This window comes from Rutilus rutilus (assembly GCF_951802725.1).
Source record: "Rutilus rutilus genome assembly, chromosome: 5".
In the NCBI taxonomy this organism is placed as follows: Eukaryota; Metazoa; Chordata; class Actinopteri; order Cypriniformes; family Leuciscidae; genus Rutilus; species Rutilus rutilus.
Window position 1 is genome coordinate 32,492,650 of NC_140213.1, and position 22,825 is coordinate 32,515,474.

General features: G+C 36.5%; 1 protein-coding gene across 1 annotated transcript in view; it reads right to left on the minus strand.

Annotated features, from left to right (window-relative positions):
- Positions 1-17,159, minus strand: part of shank3a (SH3 and multiple ankyrin repeat domains 3a) — a 329,586-nt gene extending 312,427 nt beyond the window's left edge. Inside the window, exons 1-2 of the mRNA XM_084408788.1 lie at positions 17,137-17,159; positions 14,753-14,945 (exon numbers count right to left, since the gene is read on the minus strand). The gene's annotated coding sequence lies outside the window, so the exon portion shown is untranslated. The remainder of the gene's footprint in view (positions 1-14,752; positions 14,946-17,136) is intronic.
- Between the last annotated feature and the right edge of the window lie 5,666 nt (positions 17,160-22,825).

The window sequence follows — 22,825 nt, forward strand, 5'->3', positions numbered from 1 at the left end:
ATTCAAAACCTGTCTATGATAAATATCAATTGGCTGGATTTGACTTACCCCTATAACTTGTTGTTCCTGTAAGGTTGTTCCTGACACCTTAAAAAGACTATTTAGCCTATTTCTATTTGTCAAAGTTAAATTGCCATTGCCAAACCAAGCTACAATACAAAAGGAAAAAACGGATTCAATAAAAGATTTATAAAATAAAGTCATCATCTTAGAGCATACATTGAATGTTTTCATCTTCCTTAAAAAAAAAAAAAAAAATGCTGTAGGAGACTCTCTATCACAGAATCATCAGCATATTTAATAATGTGCCTATTTTCGTATGACCTGCGACAATCATTTGTATAGATAATATATAGCAAGGGTGACAGACAACATCCTTGAGGAGACCCAGTGAAACAAAATAACTGTTTAGAGTATACATCGTTAATTTTAACACACTGTGATCTTCCTGTTAAAAAATCTAAAATCCATCCAGCAACATTTAAATCAATGGTGGATGGATGGGACGCGGAAGCAGTGTTATTGTTAACAAACTAAAATGAACAATATTAAAAACAGTTTTCCTCATTTGAAATAAAATTGGTTTAATTGGCTTCCTTATTAGTCACGTGTCAAAGACACTACATTAGTAAATACCAACAAAGTTCAATAAAATGTACAAAAAAAATTAATAATTTAAACAACTGCAAGCACACAGGCATGCAATCCAAATGCACTAAAGAACAAACACTGAAACAACACATCTACTGTATGTTGTGTCTGTGTGTGTGCATACAAAAAAAAAACAAATCAAATGCGAGAACATTGCCACATACCTGCTGCAGAACTCAAGGAGAATAAGTGCACAAAAAAGCCTGACACCAGCATAAGAAACAGCAATCTGTGTCCGTGTGCAACTTGAGACTACAGTACAGGTGAGAACCACAGCGTGCTCACGTTCACTGAGTACAGTAATGGTGCTAATAGGATCACGCTTACCATCTGTTCCTTGTAGCATGATGCACACTATAAATAGCACTTCAGCTGCAGGAGACTGTGGGAAAGCCCAGGTACTGCCTTGCCTTAAAACGGATCTCCTGCGCAACTGGAAAGATCAGGGGTCAGGGTTGCTGATGGGTGAGCCAATTTGGACTAATTAAACAGCATCTACTCGCAGTGCGGCAATAGACCTAGCAGCTTACAGGCTTTTTCGACATTTAAAGGCAACAGAAAAACCTACTTTACTTTCCTAATGTGATGTATTAGCAAGTGCAACAGGAAAAAAAATGAGAGTCAGCACTTGACTTTGTGCTTAGGTTTTGATTGGATTGTGAAACGTACCAAAATAAAAACAGAATCAAAGTTACCAAAAAAAAAAAAAAAAAAAAAAAATTAGATATATATATATATATATATATATAAAACAGTTTTATAATAATAAATTGCTCACAATAAGGCAATGATGTATTAAAATAAAGTGTTTTTTACATTTATTTATGTTGACTAAGTGTGGAAAATATGTGGGTAACAGCAGAGCAAAAGGGCACAAACCAAAGATTTTCCATAATAAAATCATTGTTGGTTATTTCTCAGGTAATTACTGCAGCTCAGATAGGTTAGGCTAATAGCTTTGACCTAGTGCCAGTAGCATTGAATTCAAATAATAATTCAAATGATCAATAAAAAATGCTTCCCCATGTGGATTCCAACCCAGCCATCTATCTTGTGTTTAACAGAAATAGAGAAAAGAATCACAATATGCCATGGTGTTTAACAGACAGCGCTGTGCAAAACTCAATCAGAGTGCAGTGACTGCATCAAGCTAAATAATTCACAGCCAAAAGAAGCTCCTTTACCACAATGTCCCATCACTCTCTCTCTCTCAAACACACAACTTCTGTGTCTTATAAGCACACGAGTCTGTCTTTCCCTTCAAAGACCACATCAGAAACTCACGGTCACACTGTGATCAACACAGCTGTCAAGCACCTTGCAGAGTCCAAGAGCAGAGATTCAGTGAGACTCTCCATCAACGTGAGCAGGTCCAAAAGCAACTTGCTACACCTATGGCAAAATAATAAATAAATATTGCTTTCCTATGAAATGTATTTTTTATTATTTGCATTATTTGATTAAAATGTGTTGTATGAGCAAAATTTGTGTGTAAACTATGTTCTTATGTTAACCATTAGATGTTTTGCATGAAATTCATAAGATCCAACAATGAAAAAAACAAAAAACAAGGTTACACTTTATTTAAGGGGTCCTTTTTAAAGTGTAATTATACATTTTAATACCAACTAATATTAATTAACAACATGTACTTACTGGTTAGGGTTAGGAAGAGGGTTTGGTCTAGGGTTACTTGCATGTAATTAGGCACAGTATATGCCAAACTATGTGAATCATTTATCCTTTAAAATTGCTCTTAAACCCTTAGGTCATCATCACTAGTAAAAGTCATAATGATTGATTTCTATAAACAGTCATTTTACTGTGGTACTGTGATATAACAGGGTGAACAGAAAAATCAGATGTTATGCGTGTTAAAAATAGCATATTATTAAGACTGCCATTTTCCAATTTGCAATGTGATTTTTTTTTCTTCTAAATACTAAGAAAGTTGGCTGGGGGAAACGTTGCTTTTTTTTGCTCAGTGAGTGACATGAAGATCTATACAAGGAATTAAAATCAAGTCGAATCAAATCATAAAATAAAATAAAATAAAATAAAAAAATAAAAAAATTGAAATAAAAAAATTCAATTCAATTATTTACTGTCAAGAAAAATACAAAAAGAATAATAAATATTTAACATTTTCAGCAGCCATTACTTCAGTGTCGCATTATCCTTCAGAAATCATTCTATATACACTCCACTGGCCACTTTATTTGGTACACCTTGTTAGTACTGGGTTGGGCCCACTTTTGCCTTCAGAACTGCCTTAATTCTTCGTGGCATATATTTAACAAGGTGCTGGAAACATTCCTCAGAGATTTTGGTCCATATTGGCAAAATAGCATAACACAGTTGCTGCAGATTTGTCTGCTGCACATCAATGACCTCATTCCATATCCCATCCCAAAGGTGCTCTATTGGATTGAGATCCGGTGACTGTTTGAGTATAGTGAACTCATTGTTATGTTCAAGAAACCAGTTTAAGATGATTTGAGCTTTGTGACATGGAGCGTTATCCTTCTGGAAGTAGCCATCAGAGTATGTGTACCCTGTGGTCATGAAGGGATGGACATGGTCAGCAATAATACTTAGGTAGGCTGTGGTTCAATTGGTAGAAAGGGAGAAAATATCCCCCACACCATTACAACACCAGCACCAGCCTGAACCGCTTACTCAAGGCAGGATGGATCCATGCTTTCATGCCGTTTATGCCTAATTCTGCCCCTACCATCTGAATGTCACAGCAGAAATTGAGACTCATCAGACCAGGCAACGTTTTTCCAATTTTCTATTGTCCAATTTTGGTGAGCCTGTGTGAACTGTAGCCTCAGTTTCCTGTTCTTAGCTGACAGGAGTGACACCAGTGTGTCTTCTGCTGCTGTAGCTCCCCTGCTTCAAGGTTCAACGTGTTGTGCGTTCAGAGATGCTCTTCTGCAGACATCGGTTGTAATGCGTGATTTTTTTGAGTTACTGTTGACTTTATATCAGCTCAAACCAGTCTGGTCATTCTCCTCTGACCTCTGGCATCAACAAGGCATTTTCTCCCACAGAACTGCCGCTCATTCGATATATTTTCTTTTTCGGACCATTCTCTGGTTGTGTGTCAAAATCTGCCCATCTGAAACCAACAACCATGCCACGTTCAAAATCACTTAAATCCCTTTTCTTCCCGAGTCTTGATGTCTACATGCCTAAATGCATGAGCTGCTCGTATGTTATTGGCTGATTAGATATTTGCATTAACGAGCAGTTGAACATGCTTTCCTGATAAAGTGTCCGGTGAGATATATAGTACCGGTACATGTAGCAGGTTGATGTATAACCCCCCCATACACAAAAGAAATAGATTTGAAATATATTTTCAGTATATATTTTGGAATATATGCAAATATTTGAAATTGGCCCAATAAATATATTTCACACTTAACATTATATATTTTTGTTATATTTCAGAATATATTTCAATGTATTTTTTTTCTGTATGGGTCCCCAAAAGTGTCAAAATATATGTGGCATATATTCCAAATACATTGAAATATATTCTGAAATATAACAAAAATATATGATGTTAAGTGTGAAATATATTTATTGGGCCAATTTCAAATATTTGCATATATATTCTGAAAATATATTTCAAATATATTTCTTTTGTGTATGGGCCCATTGCTTATTGGCTGGTGTTATGCTAAATCTGCAAAACTATCAGGGCCCGGTTGGGGAATTTATTAATGAGAGTGGTTCAGTGGCTCTGGATGCATCATCAGTGGTACCGCATCTTTGTGGGTCTGTTCCGTTGTGAATGACGGATGGCGTTTGCTTCACCTTCTGGTTTTCCGCCTGCTGTGCGTTGGATGCTAACAATCGTTCCCTCTTTGTTGTCATGCAAGTAGCTGCAATCTCACATGGCGAGTGACGATGTGTAGTACAGCGCAGTGAATCCGTTTTTGTAACTGCGAGTCCAAGGGTTCCCGTAATTTAGTTTGGGTTAGAATGTACACAGTGTTGGGGAAGCTACTCTGAAACTGTAGTTTGACAAGCTACAAGCTACTCGTAAGTTAAAGTAGTTAAACTACAGTCAAGCTACCCTTTTGGAAAAGTAGTTAGCTACACTACAAGTTACTATCAAAAAGTAGCTAGCTACATTGAAACTACTTTAGATTTTTTTGAACAACGTATATTATAAATAACTGATTAAGTGTCTGAGGAATGTTTTAAGTAAAATATTTAGTGTTTAAAACAATGCAATACAATTATGATTTCAAAGAGTATTGTTTTATTACACACAACACTCAAATATCGTCTTGCTCCATCATGGATAATATGGGTGTGTCAACCCACTTCTGTACGTCAGTGAACCGTTAGCCGCAAGATGCGTGATAAAACAACAGGTGGCGGTAATGGCAAAAAAATTTGTTTGTAATCTAACAAGAAGAAGAATATCCTTGCATCGCGCTGATTCGCGCTGGCTCGACAACAAAACGCAATGTAGCTTTTGCTCGCGCTACACCGCTACTTGCTGCAAAAAGTAGTTAGCTACTGGAAAAGCTACACTGTTTAAAAAGCAACTGAGCTACTGCCAAGCTACTGAAAAATGTAGTTAAGTTAGTAGCGTCGCTACTTGTAGTTAACTACTCCCCAACACTGAATGTACATCTACTGATGTGACTGCACTGCTGTTTTGCCTGGGTCTTGGTTAATTGTGACATAATTTGTGAGTTTACAACATGTTTTGGTTAATTTGTGTATTTTGGTTGTGTCTAAATTGTTATTGAATTGATTTTCTATTTGTAGGTGTAGGTGTTCCTTTTGAGTGGATTTACTTCATTTATTTTTATTTTGATCATTGTGAAAATGTAATATTCTTGAATGAGTTGATTATTCCTGAAGTTTGTACCAGTTAACTTTTGATTTCTTGTGTATTACTGTTTGTTTTTGTTGTGCGTGTGTGTGTGTTAGACTTCTTCAAAGTGCGAGGGGTTGGCCGTGGTTATGTACTGGTGTGTCCACATGGAGTGCTGCGCTTAACATTTTGTGTTGTTTTCACAAGTGTGTGTTGTGGGTATTGAGTGAGGGGAGGAAAGTTGGCATATACTCAATTTATAGGAAAAACAGTTGCTCTCTGACCTCTTTATTGTCGCTGGCTGCACAATGTTAATGAGGAATCAGCAATTAGATAACTGACCCTGGGCTATTAAACCCCCTAGCTGACATGTCATTTGACCTTTCGCTATCTAGAGAGAAAAAGAAAGAAAAGAAGTGACTGAGTAATTGTAGGTTAAAAAAAGTAGAGGAGCTTATTAAAACCTCCAAGACTGATGGAGAAAGACAGAAAGAGAGGCATACAGAGAATATGATACATTAAATGAGTGACTGGACACCAGACAGAGCGAGAAAATGGCAAAAGAACACAAGAGAGGAAAGTAAAGATGGAAATAATGGGCCGAACAGAGAGCTGCATTTTATCCTTTTTTAATACTCCAGTCTGTTTGTGTGAAAGGGAAGTCAGAGATGGCGGCACGACAGAACACACACAGGATCACTATAACTGTCTAGCACATTGTCAAAGGCACAAATACACACCTGCACAAATATTCATCATGCCATCTGTGATGTGAAGGTACGGTGGAGGAAATGAAAGTTTCTTCTCTATGCTTTCTTATACAGTGAGCTGTCAAACCGAGACACTAACATGACAAGGCCTGCATTCAATATGCAGGCGAGTAAGAAAGAGATATAATGTAGAGAATATATTTAACAGAGGGCACAATGGTGATATTTCATTGGTTGTTTTTGTTAGCTTCCTACCCTGATCCTGGATCTGTAATTAAACCTGAGCAGTTGAACCTATCTAAGAAAACTTGGCCATCACTCAATTCTACTGTACTGGACAATAAACATCCATTTTAAGTTGTAAAGCTTGATCGATTTCAAGAAATTCGTCTAACAAGGCAAGTAAAAGGTAAGTGCTTTCTTTAGATACACAACCATTCAAAAGTTGATTTAAACTAATTAGATTATTTTTTTTTAAGTAATAGGCTAATACATTTAGTCATTGTTGCAAATAATAATCTTTCGTATAAATGCTGTTCTTTTGAACTTTTATTCAAAGAATCCTGAGACAAATGCATCAATGTTTCCACAAAAATATTTAGCAGCAGTTGATATTGATAAATGTTTCTTGAGCAGCAAATCAGTATATTAGAATGATTTCTGAAGGATCATGTGACACTGAAACAGGGCCGTTTGAAGGAATTTGGGGGCCCCAAGCCAAATGGACATGGAGGCCCCCCCACAGCATAGCCATATAGTTCACTCACACTTTATATAAATAAAAAATGTTTACAGTGCAAATACTGCTGTTGCATATACTGTGCATAAAATTTTAACATTTTCAACAATTGAACATTTGCAGTAACCTTGAAGTAACTGTTCAAGATCCATTGGTAACTTATAAAAATAATGTCATATTTGCATAAACTGTCACTACCGTATATCCCGACACTAGCACATTAAGATAAGCTATGAAAAAATCATGTTCCTCTGCCTCTTTCTGGTTAAATAATGTTTATAGATGGGTTACAAAGTATTTATTAAGTAAAAAGACTGTTTGCTAACAGTTAAATGACAATTAACTAAAGATTAAATAACTAACAATTTACCATCTATTAATGATGGTTATTATAAAGTGTTACCGAAAAGATATGTTAGCATTTCCATATTTTGATATTAGAAGGGAAGGGATGCAGCTGCTTTCACAACTACCAATGCTTAAAAACATCCCGAGCTAATGTTTGATATGCACGGAATTTATTGTGTGGTTTTCCTAACCCCCATTTGGTAAATAGATTATCACGGTGGAATAGTTAGTATAGCATGCTATACTTTCATCAAAACCTATTACAAAGCTATAGCAATGTCATGTCATTAAATACGATAAACAGTGATTCTGGAACAGATCTGCGTCTTCCTTATCCCGTTAAAAAACATATTACAGTATGTAACCATATTCCGTCCGTTCGAAAAAAAAGTTGCACTAACTGTTCGTTACAAGCAGCATTTGCCGTCAGGCAGGTAGCTAACATAAACATATTTTTGCTAGCCTACCTGCTGCAAAATTACACCATTTGTACAAGACAAGTAGAGCTATTTTATCCAGTGTAATTTATGACTTACCACTATCTTGTTTTACTTGCATAATTCCGCTTCATGATGACTGCCGAGGAGGTTTTGTATTTTGCCGGCAGCAGAGATCACGTGGTTGGCTGGCTGCTGTCAGCGACTACTGAGAGGGGCCCCCTTGAGGGGGATCCCGATAACAGTGTCATTGCACTTTACTGCATTGACTATCAAAGGGGCGCTCACACAGTTTGTCGTTGCATTTTATTCTTAACCAGTCGTTGTCTTGGGGCCCCAGGCCAGCTCGGGGCCCCAAGCAATTGCTTGGTTTGCTTGCCTTGTCGCGACGGGCCTGCACTGAAAGACTGGAGTAATGGCTTTTGGCATTAAATTGGTAGTTGTTAAATCGAAGTAATATCAGACACAGGTGAAAATGTAATATCAGAGAATGGCAGTTGTTAAATCGATATATTATTTCATAATAGTACAGTTTTGACTGTATTTGTGCTCAGATAAATGCCGCCTTAAAATCATTAAGAAATTTCAAAAAGTAGCCTAGTGTATATGTGAGTATATATTTGTGGACCCCGTTTTCTTGAATTGTTTTGTCAAAATACAAATTCATGCAAACAGATAAAAAATAGATATGAAACTCTTTTAAAACAAGGACTTTTAAACAAGGGTCACAAAAAAAAAAAAAAAAAAAAAAAATCAAGAAAAATAACATTTACAAAATTAACTTTTTTTTTCATTTTCCTACTGCTTTATTCTATTTTACAGATACAAATTAATTAATCTGTTTGAGTACAGTGACAGTATAAAAGCGTTTAGAAATCATAAAAAATATTTAATTTAGGAAAAACTTATGCACAAATGTTAATATAATAATTATTTATTTATATTCATAAAATTATAGTATATTATATTTATAAACATTTTTCCTCATATAGTCTAAAAGGGTTTTTATACTTAAAAATATAGAGCTGCCATTATATTTTATGAAGGCAATCACTCAGTGATAATAATATTTGGAGGTCCATGGAATCAAATATTTTGAAAACCCCTGTTCAAAAGAACACAGCCCCCTTGACCTGGCCTTAAATGTTCTGAGCAACTGTTCAATTCATAAGAAGAGAGATACAATTGTGTTCTCTTCACAAAGAAAAGCTCAATCTCTTTGGTAGCGGTGTATCTTTTGATGTTGAGGCCAAGCATCATTAAAACCACTGATTCAGACCACCAGCACAAAAAAAAACAGTGTTTAAATAGCCCTTAAATCTAGTAAACTGGTGTGCGACAGCACATCCAATCAAAGGCTTCTTAATACTCGTATAATATTTCCTATCATTTCACAAAAAAATTCAATCTAAACTGACACCATTAAAGGAGCTGTATGTAGTTTTCAGCGGCCTCTAGCGGTAATGTTTCAGATTGCAACCAATAAGTTGACAAGCGCTTGCTCTTGCGTGCTCGAATTTATGAGCGAGCACTGTGGGTACCGGCCAGACTGAGATGCGTCACACAACACACCGGAGAAAGCATCCCACAACATGCTGGAAACTCAGGTAAACTCCCACTGCAATGTTAGTTATTATTACAACGTAATAATAGGCTACTTTTATCAGCTTGACGTTGAACTAATGCTCCATGCTCGTACCATGATAAGTATGGAACCCTAGCAACCGTGCCGAATTTTGCCACTAACTTCACATTTTCTTCAGGAAATGTACATTCTAGGTTTGTAGATAAGGTTTCTCCATGATCCGTGTTTTTTCACCCGAAGTTCATCCGATTCACGTCTGGCCTTTAATACGAGCTTCAGCAGAAAAAAAAACGTTTTATTGTTTTTTTATCAATATGTGGAGTTTGTGTTGGAGTCTGTGACGTGTTTTGCTGGGAGCAGGTCGTTTCTTAGTGTTATCAGACATGTCATAAGTTGCATAAGTCATAAATCCATGTCATAAGTTGCAGTGTCGGTCGCTGTTGAGTGCAAAGTCAGTAGGCTAGACGAGGCGAGAGGCTCGGGAGCGCGCATGCAGGTGACGTCACTAGATTTCGCGGTAAATCCGACCCGGCACCTTCACATTAAAATAAGAATACTTGCTTTCAGAGGTAATAGCAAAACCCGCAAAGTGGATCATTTTAATGTGAGATTACAACCCCTTCACACACAGGCAATAAAAAAAGGATTCGTTTTAGTAGAAAAGCTACATACAGCACCTTTAAGAGAGAAGCTTAGTTTGCTGTTGGTGTAAAAGACAGACCTGAAGGGCATTTTGCAGTTATCTAACGCAACAATTATGTCGACACTATCCTGATTATATAGTTTTCTGCAGAACCGAGCCCAGCACACAGAAAATAACATTACAGAGTAGGGCTGCACAATAAATTGAAATTATCTAAATATCGCAACGGCTTGCAATAACTGGGGTCATGAACAAAAGACAAAATGGCTTGGCTGAATAACTTTTGTAGCTTTAATAAGAACCAGTATATATATTTAATCCATAGAGTGAAAACTAAGCAGTGTTTTATTTTTACATTTGATTATTCAGTTTCTGTTGTTAAATAAACCTAATGTAGGCCTACCTGAAACCCTAAACCCTGTGGTTTACACTGATGTTAAAATAACACTTATTATGCCACAGTAAAACACTGCTGTTCACTTTCAGAAGTTGTAGGGATGTGTTCTTGTCACAAAAATAATGTGAAACACGTATGCAAGTAATATAATATATAATTTAAGTTTACTTTACACACTAAGCATTATCGTATCGCATATCGCATTTTTCTTCAATATCGTGCAGCCCTAATACAGAGGCGCTTGGATGTCCTCACTTGTTACTTCAAAATGAAGAGACAGCAGAATAGTGCACTGAGGGAGGAAGAGGAGGACAAAGAGTGAGATGATGGAAAAGTTCAGTAGATTGTGAGATTGCAATCTTGCTTTCTGAAATAATCAGATCCACTATGGAGTCATTATTGGCTTAGGGTGCATCATTTCTGAAGGTAGGAGCAATTTTCTTCCATGTTTCTGTCTGCCCTTTCTCAATGTAACTTGTAATCTTATCACATCTGCAACACCTGTGTCTGATATTCAGTTTTATTCAATTTTCTACTCGAAAAATCTCATTAAACAACATTGTTTGCATAGCAATGTGTTTGTGCATGCCTGTGTAAGAAAAATATTTTACTGATATTTTTAAAATATTAAATATACATTTAAAAATGTATATATTGATTTATCATATTTGTGAAATGCTTCACAAAAAACTTCAAATTTAAGCAATGTATTTAGTATTTAGTGATCAAATTTAGGGATATAAAAAAAAAAGTATATTTGTTAAATGTTATGCATTCTTAAAAAACAGTTTATGTAAATTATACAGCTCTAATTTAACTCCATGATACAAATAATCACACTGATGCTAGAAAGATGGTTAGTGACTTTCAACCCAGTCAAACAGATGGGTCCAAAAGTTTCTACAAAAAAAAAAATGTTAGCCATTTGTATCATACTTAAATCAGATCAATCTACAATATTAACTTTATTTAAATCATTATATTTACTTACATTTATTTGTTTACATCTTACTGTGAGAAACTGTCTGACCTTGTGTGTCAAGCTTACAACAATAAATCATACAACAACTGAATACTTTTTATAATAAATTACTCTTCAAAGCATCTGTGATACTGGATTCCAACCAAGGTCTACAATACCTGGAGAAACTTATCTGTATCTTGGATGGTGCAGGACCTCCCAAAAGTATTTCATTTGAAATTATGCTTTTTGAAGCCATATGATGTAGTTACAACATCTACCAGCAGCCAGAACTAACCAGTCAATTTTTGACCTCTTGAACACTGTCAAACAACCAGTACTTGGAACATCTTTTATAGAGTAACACAGAGCAAGTTCCTCAAAATCTTGTGACAATCCTAGGGTTTAACTGCAGAATCCTCCATGGTCATGGACTTAGTTAGAGTGCCACCTGCAAACTTTCACACACATTCACAGAGGCAGTCTGTCCACAGTTCTGTAATCAGAGTGAACACTATCCTCTGAGATCCTTCCCACCAGAAGCCTCCACAGTTATCGACCTACACAGCAGATTGAACTAGTCTAGAACATCTGAACACACAGTCCTCAATGTATGGTGTCTCCTAAAAGTTTCATCCAGTTTCACAGTCTTAAAACTCCAATGAGAGACTGGTTTTGATTTAATATAACATTTGTTCTCTGACAGGTAGAGCTTGAGTCTTCTAAGAGTGTGACGTGTTTATTTACACTGGTTAGAGTCTGAAAGAGGGATAAGATGAGTCAGTGGATAAGCTAGGTGAAATAAATTTTTACATAAGTATTTAAACATAATAAATCCATATATATACACTGTATATACAGTAATACATGTGTTAAAGGTATAATGTGTCACTGCTGCAACTTAGTCATAATCTTTGCCTATATTTACATATTTGCATAATATTACAAATATGATTGATATTACACACATCATAATATTATAATATCAATATTAAATATTTCAACTACATTAAAATATTCTGAATTCGTAATAATTTTTCTCGCTAGTTCATTGTGCAGCAAATTTTCTAAAGGGATTGTGCATTAGTAATTTTATTCCATTTACGGTCATATTTGTTTTTGAAATGTAAATCATCCACAAATTCCACACAGACTAAATTTACCAATGGACTGGTTCCTTTTACCAAATTATAGTTTTCATCTAAATTGTAGCAAGCTGTATAAGTTCCATTTTCTACCTGCCTATAGAGCCACTTAAGAAAAACTGGCACATCTTACCCCACTGCCCTCTACTGGTAAACTCATGTTATATTTCAGACAAGTATTATTATTATACATAAAAAATAAGTACTAAATGAAAACTAAAATATATGAGCCATCAATTTCAATGTAACCCAGCCTCATTCCAATGTTAATTTCATTTATTTGTACGTTTTTTTCCATTGCACAGTGTGAAATAGATGAGTTCAGTGTGGCAAAGACTCTATCAGTCTTATTAGTCACAGCTGAAGCTATTTCAGTTATAGCGAGACCACCTAGAGCGCACAACCCAAGGCTGACTTCCAACCAAAAGCAGAAAGTATTATTTCAATAATACAATTCTCTTCTTCCTCTCATCCTACTGTCACATGCTGTGCACAAATCAACCAGTCTCAATCATGCTCAACCATTTTCTCACTATGAAAGACTGCGTATGTGCGTATTATTCAAGCTAATCAGTCGTCGTATGAATAAACTGACGACATTGGAAAGAAATATGGCCTCCATCTTTTTGATACTTTACACTGAATTTGAAAGGACAAAAAAAGATGGATTAACAAAAGACAAATACATCATCCCAAAGGCAAATGAAAGTGAAAGAATGACTGAAAGAAAGGGAGAAAAGGTCTACAATAGATTTAAAAAAAAGGGGGTGACTAAACTACTCTAAAAGGGAAACATTCAGAATCAATGAAGACTAGTTGTGCTAGGTTTTTTGCAAGGATATTAGTTACCAGCAGAGTTTACAATACAAACAAATATAATCCGTCACTTTCGTCGTACATACTGGGTTGTACATTTTATGTCATGATCTACTTTTATCCTTGAGTTAAATAGTTATTTTAGGCTCACTCCAAGTGCAGTGTATACTCTCACAATGTGAAAAACACAACAGATACTGTATAGTATCTTTAGCACTACTTTATACCCCTTTCAAAGACATCGAGTCTGAATTCACGTCCTGACCAATGACCATGTCGTCTGTTCCTTTTTGGGCACATTATGGCAGTGGATCATCAGATTTAGGTCTGCGAGGACACTTTACATGAGGTTAGATTAATCATTTATGATGATTAATCTAATCTAATAATTTACACATTTGCTTTAGGGAGACGAGACTGTCTTACAGCAGTGTGACACCTCATAATTAATTTGTCCGAATTCATTTGTCCGTTCTCTGCGTGCATGTGTCAATGGAGAGAAACAGAGCAAAGTTTGGTGACTCATCAGTTCTGTAACTGCATTATTCAAAGAATGAGCATATCAGCACAGGTAGGGTACAACCTTAATGTGATCAAAGTTTCATGTGCTCATTTAGTATTCCCGAACGCTAAAACGCTTACACACTTTACAGCATATCAGAAACCTGTTGGCCCAAAGTGCACTTAAAAATGTCTGAATGGCATTGCATTTCATAATACAATGTCAAAACATGTGGCATCTGCAAACAAATGATGCTAGACTCTCCTCAGAACTACATTATTTTTCTGAGTCATGTTTGCAAGACTTTTGCCCATCTGGTTAACCATCTGGCACCTTTAAAGCCCCGATCACACTGACAACAACTTGCAGAGACAAAGCAACCAGAAGTCATTCATTTTCAATGAGAGTCTGTGATTTCCAGTGACACGAGAGACAACGATCGTTAGCAACATGATACTGGCATGTCTAACAGCTCGACAAAGTTGAGAAAAGTTTAACTCCATGCAAATGAGCTGCAACATGATGCATCAAGCTCACATGATCTGAATATTGATGCTATGAGTGATTTGACTGCTCTGTATGATGTCTGTGCTCACATACAGCAATACAAACAGGAATACGTTTGATTTTTCACATTGCAAATCGTTCTTCTTGAATTATGTGCTGCTGTAATTTATAAACAAAGGAATATACACACTTACCTACTTTATAGTAGGCAAAACAGTATGTGAAACGAGTAGTATGTCTGAATTCACAGTATAAACAGCTAGGCAAAATGTACTTGGATAACCTACTACTTCCACAGAGATTCAAAATGTGCGCATCCAGTGGACACTTTACCATTAGGCCACGGGAGAGGAAATGTGAATGGTAGTGAACTGAGAGTGTAAGTTACATGACAATGAAAATATGACAAATATAGTCCAGATTACATTCAATTTACACAAGTAATTATTCAAAAGAAGTACATACCTCCTTTCCCTTTGCTGATTCTGAGAAATTGAAGATGAGCAAGAAGTCTTCTAAGGACCCCAAAGCTTGCGCCAGGCTGCGGCCTGGTCTTTCCATTCATCAAAGATCCTCTGACTCAAACTGGTTCTCTCTCATCAAGACAACATCATCAAAGATCAACTGGAGCCTCAACAAATTGCATCAGGAGTCACTTCTATTCAAATGGGCGAGACATGCATCAAACTTAGTGCCGTTATTTGATACATTAAGTATCCTTACCCCTTTTAAAGAAAGGTGTGTTAGAACTAAGAAACTGATGGTTTGCTCAAGGCTTTTGATCTGATGAATTTAAAACAATGCTATAACTTCTTGCTTTCCTGTATTATTATATGTAACCGGACAAAGTAGTTAGTTGATTGTGGCATTAATTCTGCTGTTTTAATTTAATTGTTCCCAACTGATCTATACATTTAAAATAATAATAAGTAGTTATGATTGTGATTTCCTTTTGAGCTCATTTGCTCAGGACATAAAGCACAGGCACAAGGAACATTTACAGTTGCAAGTTGGTGTGCGTCAATGAAAACAACCCACATGCCACACGTGGTGTCCTGCTAGACATAATTTGGAACGTACAATGAATATAAATGTCACACAATATAATTATGGCAAAATATCAAGTATCACACTAATGAAATAAAGAAATTAAAATTGTTATGCTCATGAATACACTCTGCATGAGGCTGATTGAAAGCCCTTCATTATCCATTTCCATTAGCGGACTGATTGTATTTCCATGTATCAATCTGATTGTCACAGTAAGACTAAAGCCCGGGCCGGGACACACCAAACCGACGCCAAAGAACTAGCGCTGATGAAAGCCGACTGTGTTGTCGCCTCGCGTCGCCTGCGCTTGAACACACCGAGAGAACTACTGCCGACTGTCAGCTATGCACGATCTGCACCTGTGTGCAAATGAGTAACTTGTCTATTTCTGCAGATATATTCATCTATATTTGTCATTCAAAAAGGGAAACCGACGCTGCAGGCTGCAGATACATAAACCATAAACAAAGCAGTGTGTGCTTACCGTTTTGAATATCAATCCTGCTAAACACTTTCTTCATTCCACTCTGCTCATGTTAATATTGAAATATTCACCAAGGAACACTCAGGTAAGATGACGTAACATTAGAACAGCCTTCTATCGGTACCGTTTTGACTTCTTTGCTCGCTGTTTTGCTATTATTCTCGTGCACCGACTCGTTCACTAAGCTGAACAGCCAATCAGAGTTCCCTCCTTCACCGACGTCGATTCAACATGTCGAATCGGCCAAAAAAAAGCCGGCGAGGACCAATTTCTGCTGACGGTGCGGAACACACTGAGAAAAGTTAGTTGGCCGACGCACAAAAACTGCCAGACGGCCATCCATTGGCTTGGTGTGTCCCGGGCTTAAGGCCAGTCTGTACATGTAGGTGTGTGTTTGTCTTGGAAGTCAGTTATGAACTGATTACCAGGAGATCTTCAGTTCATTCTCTGTAAAGCAGTGATCTCAAACTCAATTCCTGGAGCGCCACAGCTCTGCACAGTTTAGCTCCAACCAGCTCCAACTCACACCTGCAAGGAAGTTTCTAGTAATCCTGAAGACCTTGATTAGCTGGATCAGGGGTGTTTGATTAGGGTTGGAGCAAAACTGTGCAGAGCTGTGGCCCTCCAGGAATTGAGTTTGAGATCACTGCTGTAAAGTGTCAGTCTGACCTGTAAAGACCATGCTTAATCTTACAACAATATATTACACATTAAAATTGGGCCTAGTCTACTGTCAATATGAAGGAATTTTCCGAATTGATTTTTCACAGATGTTTTACCTGTATTTTGAATTACGCATTGCATTGTTTTTTGGGTTAAAATGTATGTAACAAAAATTCGGCCAGAAAATAACCAGTACCATTTCCGCTTTTCTACATCTTTTTTTCGTTACATTACAGAATTGGCATCCACATGAACTGGATGAGCTAGAAAAATACTGCTTTTAATAATCATTATTTGAGCTTCCCTGCTCGGGGAGAAAGAAAAAAAAACAATGACACAAACTGGTTTGAAGGTCATCTTTTTTCACTAAGCATGTCACAATGCATTCTGGGATTGCAATGCTGTCTAGATACGCAGCTCAATAGGTTTTGGTAATTACAGACCAAAGAGTTACAGAGAGAAAGAGTAAGAAAGCGGACATAACACGAATCATTAAGCCGAACTAAAAATCTGAGTAATTCAAGGGCACAACCACACTGCAGATGTGATTCATCAGAATGTGATGCATTGCTGAACTGATATGATAAAAATTACAATACTTGTTTTACTTTAAACAACAAGGAGAAATAGGGCAGTTTCATGTGCTACTCACCATTACAGAACCCAAGCAAACAGGCCTGCTGGTCTGGTCACCATAGAGATCCAAGTGTATTTGAAAATAGGAGAGAGAGAGAGAGAGAGAGAAAGAGAGAGAGAGAGAGAGAGAGAGAGAGAGCTGAGCCATAAAAGAGCCATGAAACTCCATTCACCTTTAAGGCTACTTGCTCTCTCTCTCTCTCCTTCTCTTTATCTCTGACTTGGAACCAAATCGGGAGGGGGACGAGGTTGGGTGGAGACAGGAGGTCCCAGTAGTTTGATATGTTACCATGGAAACAGGGGAAGAACCAAACACAGAGTAAAGAGAATAAAAGGAATAAAAAGACCATAGATATCTAAGGAGGGAATGTCAGACGGTGCACCGACACCAACAAGGAAATACACATGAAATACATATGGCCACCTTGATTTATCAAAGATTAATACCAAATTATTTGGTGTATTCTGGGTTGAGGTGAGTAAAAGACAAGTATTTAAAAGCATTTCATTGCAACAGTCCAGAACTCACAGTCTGATTTGATGTAAAACTAATAGAAAACCAGGAACTGTTTGCATTTAAATTATTAAGTAAATACACTTCATGCATAATTGAAAAAATTAAGTTATGTGGAATTGTCAGGTTTATTACTTAATAATTTTAAGGCAATGAGTTTCCTCACATTTTTATTTAGGTTGAGTCAACTGATCACTTTTTACAGTGTACCATGTTTTGGTTTTCTTTTGGACACTACCATGATAGTGAGACCAGATTATTATTTAAAGTTTCATGGAATTCCATTATTGATATGATACCATTATTGTACTACTAATGTACATAGGATGGGTTTGACACGACATGGTGGATTTTCGTAATAAATCTAAACATTGAGGCAGTCATCGTATCCTCCAAGAGATGCTCAGACAGGCATGAAAGTGTTTAAACAAGAGAATGACAAACCACAGTCACAAGGTGCTCTTGATTGCCTGCTGCCTATTTGGTGAGAACACTTTTAGCCTAAAAGCATGCATAAATTTGTACGTTTTTACGCTTGATGATTAACATGATGCATAAGCAATTTGATTTTAGAGCAATGTTAATGCATTATTTGTGTAAAAATGCTAACTACTGTATCAGTATGTGCCGTTTTCTTCAGTCTCCTGAGCACCTCACTTACTTCAATAAGAATAAAGAACAGTTCAATTGCAAGGTTACGGATGGAAGAGTAACCGGCACACTCACTTCATTAAAGGATTTCACAAGGCATTAGCTGTTTAATGGTTGTTTTTTCCAACTTTTGATTGGAAAACAGATTTGTCTCTTTCTCACACTGAATAAAAACAGCTTATAAATGCCAAATTGGCCTTATTTACTTTCTCAATGCACAATCCTGGTGTGAATAGTTCAATGGTGAATGTTATTCCAAAAAGAAAAGAAGATCTCTCCGTAATGTTAATAATAAAAATGTTGATGCTTTAACAGCTTTAATTTTTTCATTGACTGCACAGGCTATTGGATTATTGATAAGATGTTTAAGCATTGTTTTAACTAAATCTGGTGTGTTACATTATATGTGATGCCCAATTTTTTGTGATTTGCAGACGGTTAATCAATTCAACCAATTCACCAACCAATTCAAGCCCTACCCCATATTTTTCTCATTGAACATCCTGTTACAACGGGAAATGCATGACATTTCAGACATTAAAAGGGTTGTGAATGCCAATTCAAGTTGACTTTAAATGCAAATCTGTGTGGTTTTGTTCAAAGTTATTGGCAAAAAAATCTCAGAGCATTTCTTTCAGACTAGCACGTCTCCAAATGATGTCATCTCTGATAAACTGGTCACCTCTAGGGACAATGAAACGGACAGTGAGACAGAGATAAAAAAGGGAACAAGACAGGAAAAGAGGAATAAAAGGGGCCAAACAGCCATGGGGGGAGGTTTAGTTTTTTTCTGAGAGTGTTTCAGCATAGCAGTCCAGAGAGCCTAGAGCCTTTCATTAAAGTATGAAAATCTTGTCTTTATTTTTAAAAGCAAAATGGTGCACACGCAGGGAAAATTACTTCTCAGCTGTAAAAAACGTACAATTCATTTACTATGGAGATGGGAAAAGATTATAAAGGCAGCATTTCGCAGTGATTCTCTTATTAAATGATTACCGTTTCAGCATAATTATATTTTAACATAAAAAGCACAAATGTTTTGATTCAACTCATCACAGCACGCTTGCGGTATTGCCATTACAGTCAATAAACGACTCCATTTCAATGTGTTAGCACGTTGCCATGGTAACCTCATATCAAGTATTTCCCAGACGCTGCCAAGAGCTTCCTCTCCTTTTTGTGTCTTTTCTTTTATGTTCGCCACGAGAGCCGAAGCACTATTCTCTCATTACTAGGACACTTTGCTTTCAGCTACATCCAAAACAGGTCATTCTCCTTATCAGCAAAGAGACATATCGTTTCCTGCCGTCAGGTAAAAGCAAAGGATCTGAGGGAGCCGCGAGTATGTCGAGAGCGAAGGCGAAAACGAGAGTGTATACAGCCGAGTCTGAGCGGTCATTAAGAATTTAGGTGGCGTTGAGCAGGCTTGTGGAGGTCTATAAAAGATGCAAAGAGGAGAAGCAGCAGCTCGAGCTCATTAGTCCAGCTGATCAGATTTCCTGTACTGGTTTGTTCACGATGCCACCAGGCTCACAGCAGGATGGCCCAACAAGATTTAGATAAGACAAAATCTGGGCGTGCATTCACCAAAGGATCACTCGCATTCTGTTCTTCATTTAATTTGCACTTTTTTAGCACTAGTTGAATCCTTCTGGATTTGGAATAAAATACACGTTTTCCTCATTTGAAGTGGGAAAGGGCTGTGTATTGTATTTTCTGATCATCTGGCCTCTCATGAGTAAACAAGTATTACGATTAGTCAGTCTAATCAAATTTTTTTCCCATTTTTGAGTCAAGGTATCTAAACATCCTTGAAACAAGGTAAATTTACTTGCTAAGCAAAAGTTGTTTAAGATAACACATCTTAAATCAACTTTTGCTTTCAACAAAGACTTTTTTGTTTGGTTTTAAGAGCAAATCTTATATTATAGATAGAATAATAGAAATAACAACAGAGGCAGGAATAAAGATAGAATGACAGATGACAAACAGATAGAATGATAGATCTATAAATTGACAGACAGCTAGAACTAAAGATCTAAAAAATTACGGACGGATATTAGATGACAGACAGACAGACAGACAGACAGACAGACAGACAGACAGACAGACAGACAGATAGATAGATAGATAGATAGATAGACAGATAGATAGATAGAACAACAGAGAGAACAATAGAACGACAGATGGATAGAATGACAGAACGAACAACAGAATGAACGACAGATAGAACAAATGACAGATAGAATTGATAAAATGCAGAGGTGGAAAGAGTACTCAAATATTCTACTCAAGTTAAAGTACTATTACTTCAATGATATTTTACTTAAAGGGTTAGTTCACCCCAAAAATGAAAATTCTGTCAGTAATTACTCACCCTCATGTTGTTCCAACCCCGTAAGACCTTCGTTCATCTTCGGAACACACATTAAGACATTTTTGATTAAATCTGAGAGCTGGATCACTCCTCCATAGGCTTCTAAGACACTATAACTTGCTGGCCCAGAAAATGTATTAAAGACATCGTTAATATAGTCCAAGTGACTCCAGTGGCTCAATCTTAAGTTTATAAAGCTACGAGAATACTTTTTGTGCGCAAAAACAAACAAAAATAACGACTTTATTCCACTTTTCATTTCCTTCTCTCTGGGCCTCGAGTCTTTTCACGTAGTGTTTTAGCGCAGCGCGTCTGTGTTGCACGTCACCAAGTATCGCACACATGACCAGCGTCGCCCAATAGTGAGCCTACGTGGTGACGTGCAACAAAGATTTCATCAAAAATATCTTAATTTGTGTTCCGAAGATGAACGAAGGTCTTATGGGGTTGGAACAACATGAGGGTGAGTAATTACTGACAGAATTTTTATTTTTGGGTGAACTAACCCTTTAAGTACAAGTCAAATTACAGGTCTAAATATCTACTCAAGTAAAAGTAAAAAGTAGCTCATTTAAAATTTACTCAGATTAAAAGTTACCGAGTTACTTTTTAAACCGCGGGGGGGTGGACAGACGACAAACAGACGACTCTCCCAGGTTGTAGATTTTCACAGTATGATAACCATCTCAGAAATTATCACGATTTACAGTATTAATCAATTATTAAATAAATAAATAAATAAACGGTATTATTAAATTATGGTTGTTTATCATTAGTTAAATTAATGAAAACAGGGTTTTTTTTGGTTGAACAAATGCTTTTATTATAACACATTCGAAAACCATTTGGTTTGTTTTGTTTATTAAAATTTCAATACAACTTGTCTAATCAACTAAATTCAATAATTGATAATGAATCAGATCAACAACTTATTTTTAACATTAATAATTTATTAAAATGTTTAAGAATAATAGAGTCCTATGAAATGTATTTTATCCAGAAAACTATTTTTTCTTTTTGTGAATAAATACAAATATATTATCAAATACAGTGGTAATCAAATGAAAATTTAAACTTTTATCCTTTTATTTTTTGGGGAAGTGCTGCAAAACTACGGAGCCCCCCTAGTCCCACTTTGGCAAAAAAAATTTATTATAACTATCTTGTGGCCTCAAGATAGTAACTCGTGGCCTCAAGATAGTAACTCGTGGCCTCAAGATAGTATATCTCGTGGCCTCAAGATAGTAACTCGTGGCCTCAAGATACTAACTCGTGGCCTACCTATAATGTGCAAGTAGCCTACCTATAATGTAAATTCAATTTGCATGACTGGATTCCGGGATTCCCTCTGCATCTAAATATAAACGGGACATACCTTTATCCGCGCAGAGGGATGGTGTTCTATGTGTTTCCTCCTTTTTGCATCCACATTTTTTGCAAATTGTATATCTATCCTTGAGGACAACCACGCGCAGTCGTTACTTTACTGCACATCCAAATATTGCCCATACTGACAATGGTTCGCTTCGACGGTCGGTGTTGCATCACTTTTTTTCTTTTGCACATTTGTTCTCCCGCCCTTGCAGTAGTTTCCGGAGCGCGATTTTTATTTTCCGCCCTTGTATTATTAGTTATTTTAGTTATTTTTTTAACTCAGTAATGGATATGATTTAAAATGTAGCGAAGTAGCCTACAATACTTAAATCAAAACGTACTTAAGTAAAAGTAAAATTACAGATTTTAAAAACTACTTAAAAAAGTATATGTAGGCTACACAAAAAAACTACTCAATTACGTAACGCGAGTAAATGTAGGCTAATTCGTTATTTTCCACCTCTGATAAAATGACAGATAAAACGATAGAACAGCAGATAAATAAAATTACAGATGAACAGCAGATAGAATGAATGACAGACAGACACACACACAGACAGACAGACAGACGGATGATATTAGAAGACAGACAGATAAGATGGATAATGGATGGAATGGATGGACGTACAGATAGATATTAGACAGACAGACAGGCAGAAAGACAGATAGATAGATATTAGACAGATAAGATAGACAGATATTAGATGACAGACAGACAGACAGATAGATAGTTTAACTGAACTGACCATCAGTATGGAAGTATATAAAAAGATGCTGTAACATCTCAGG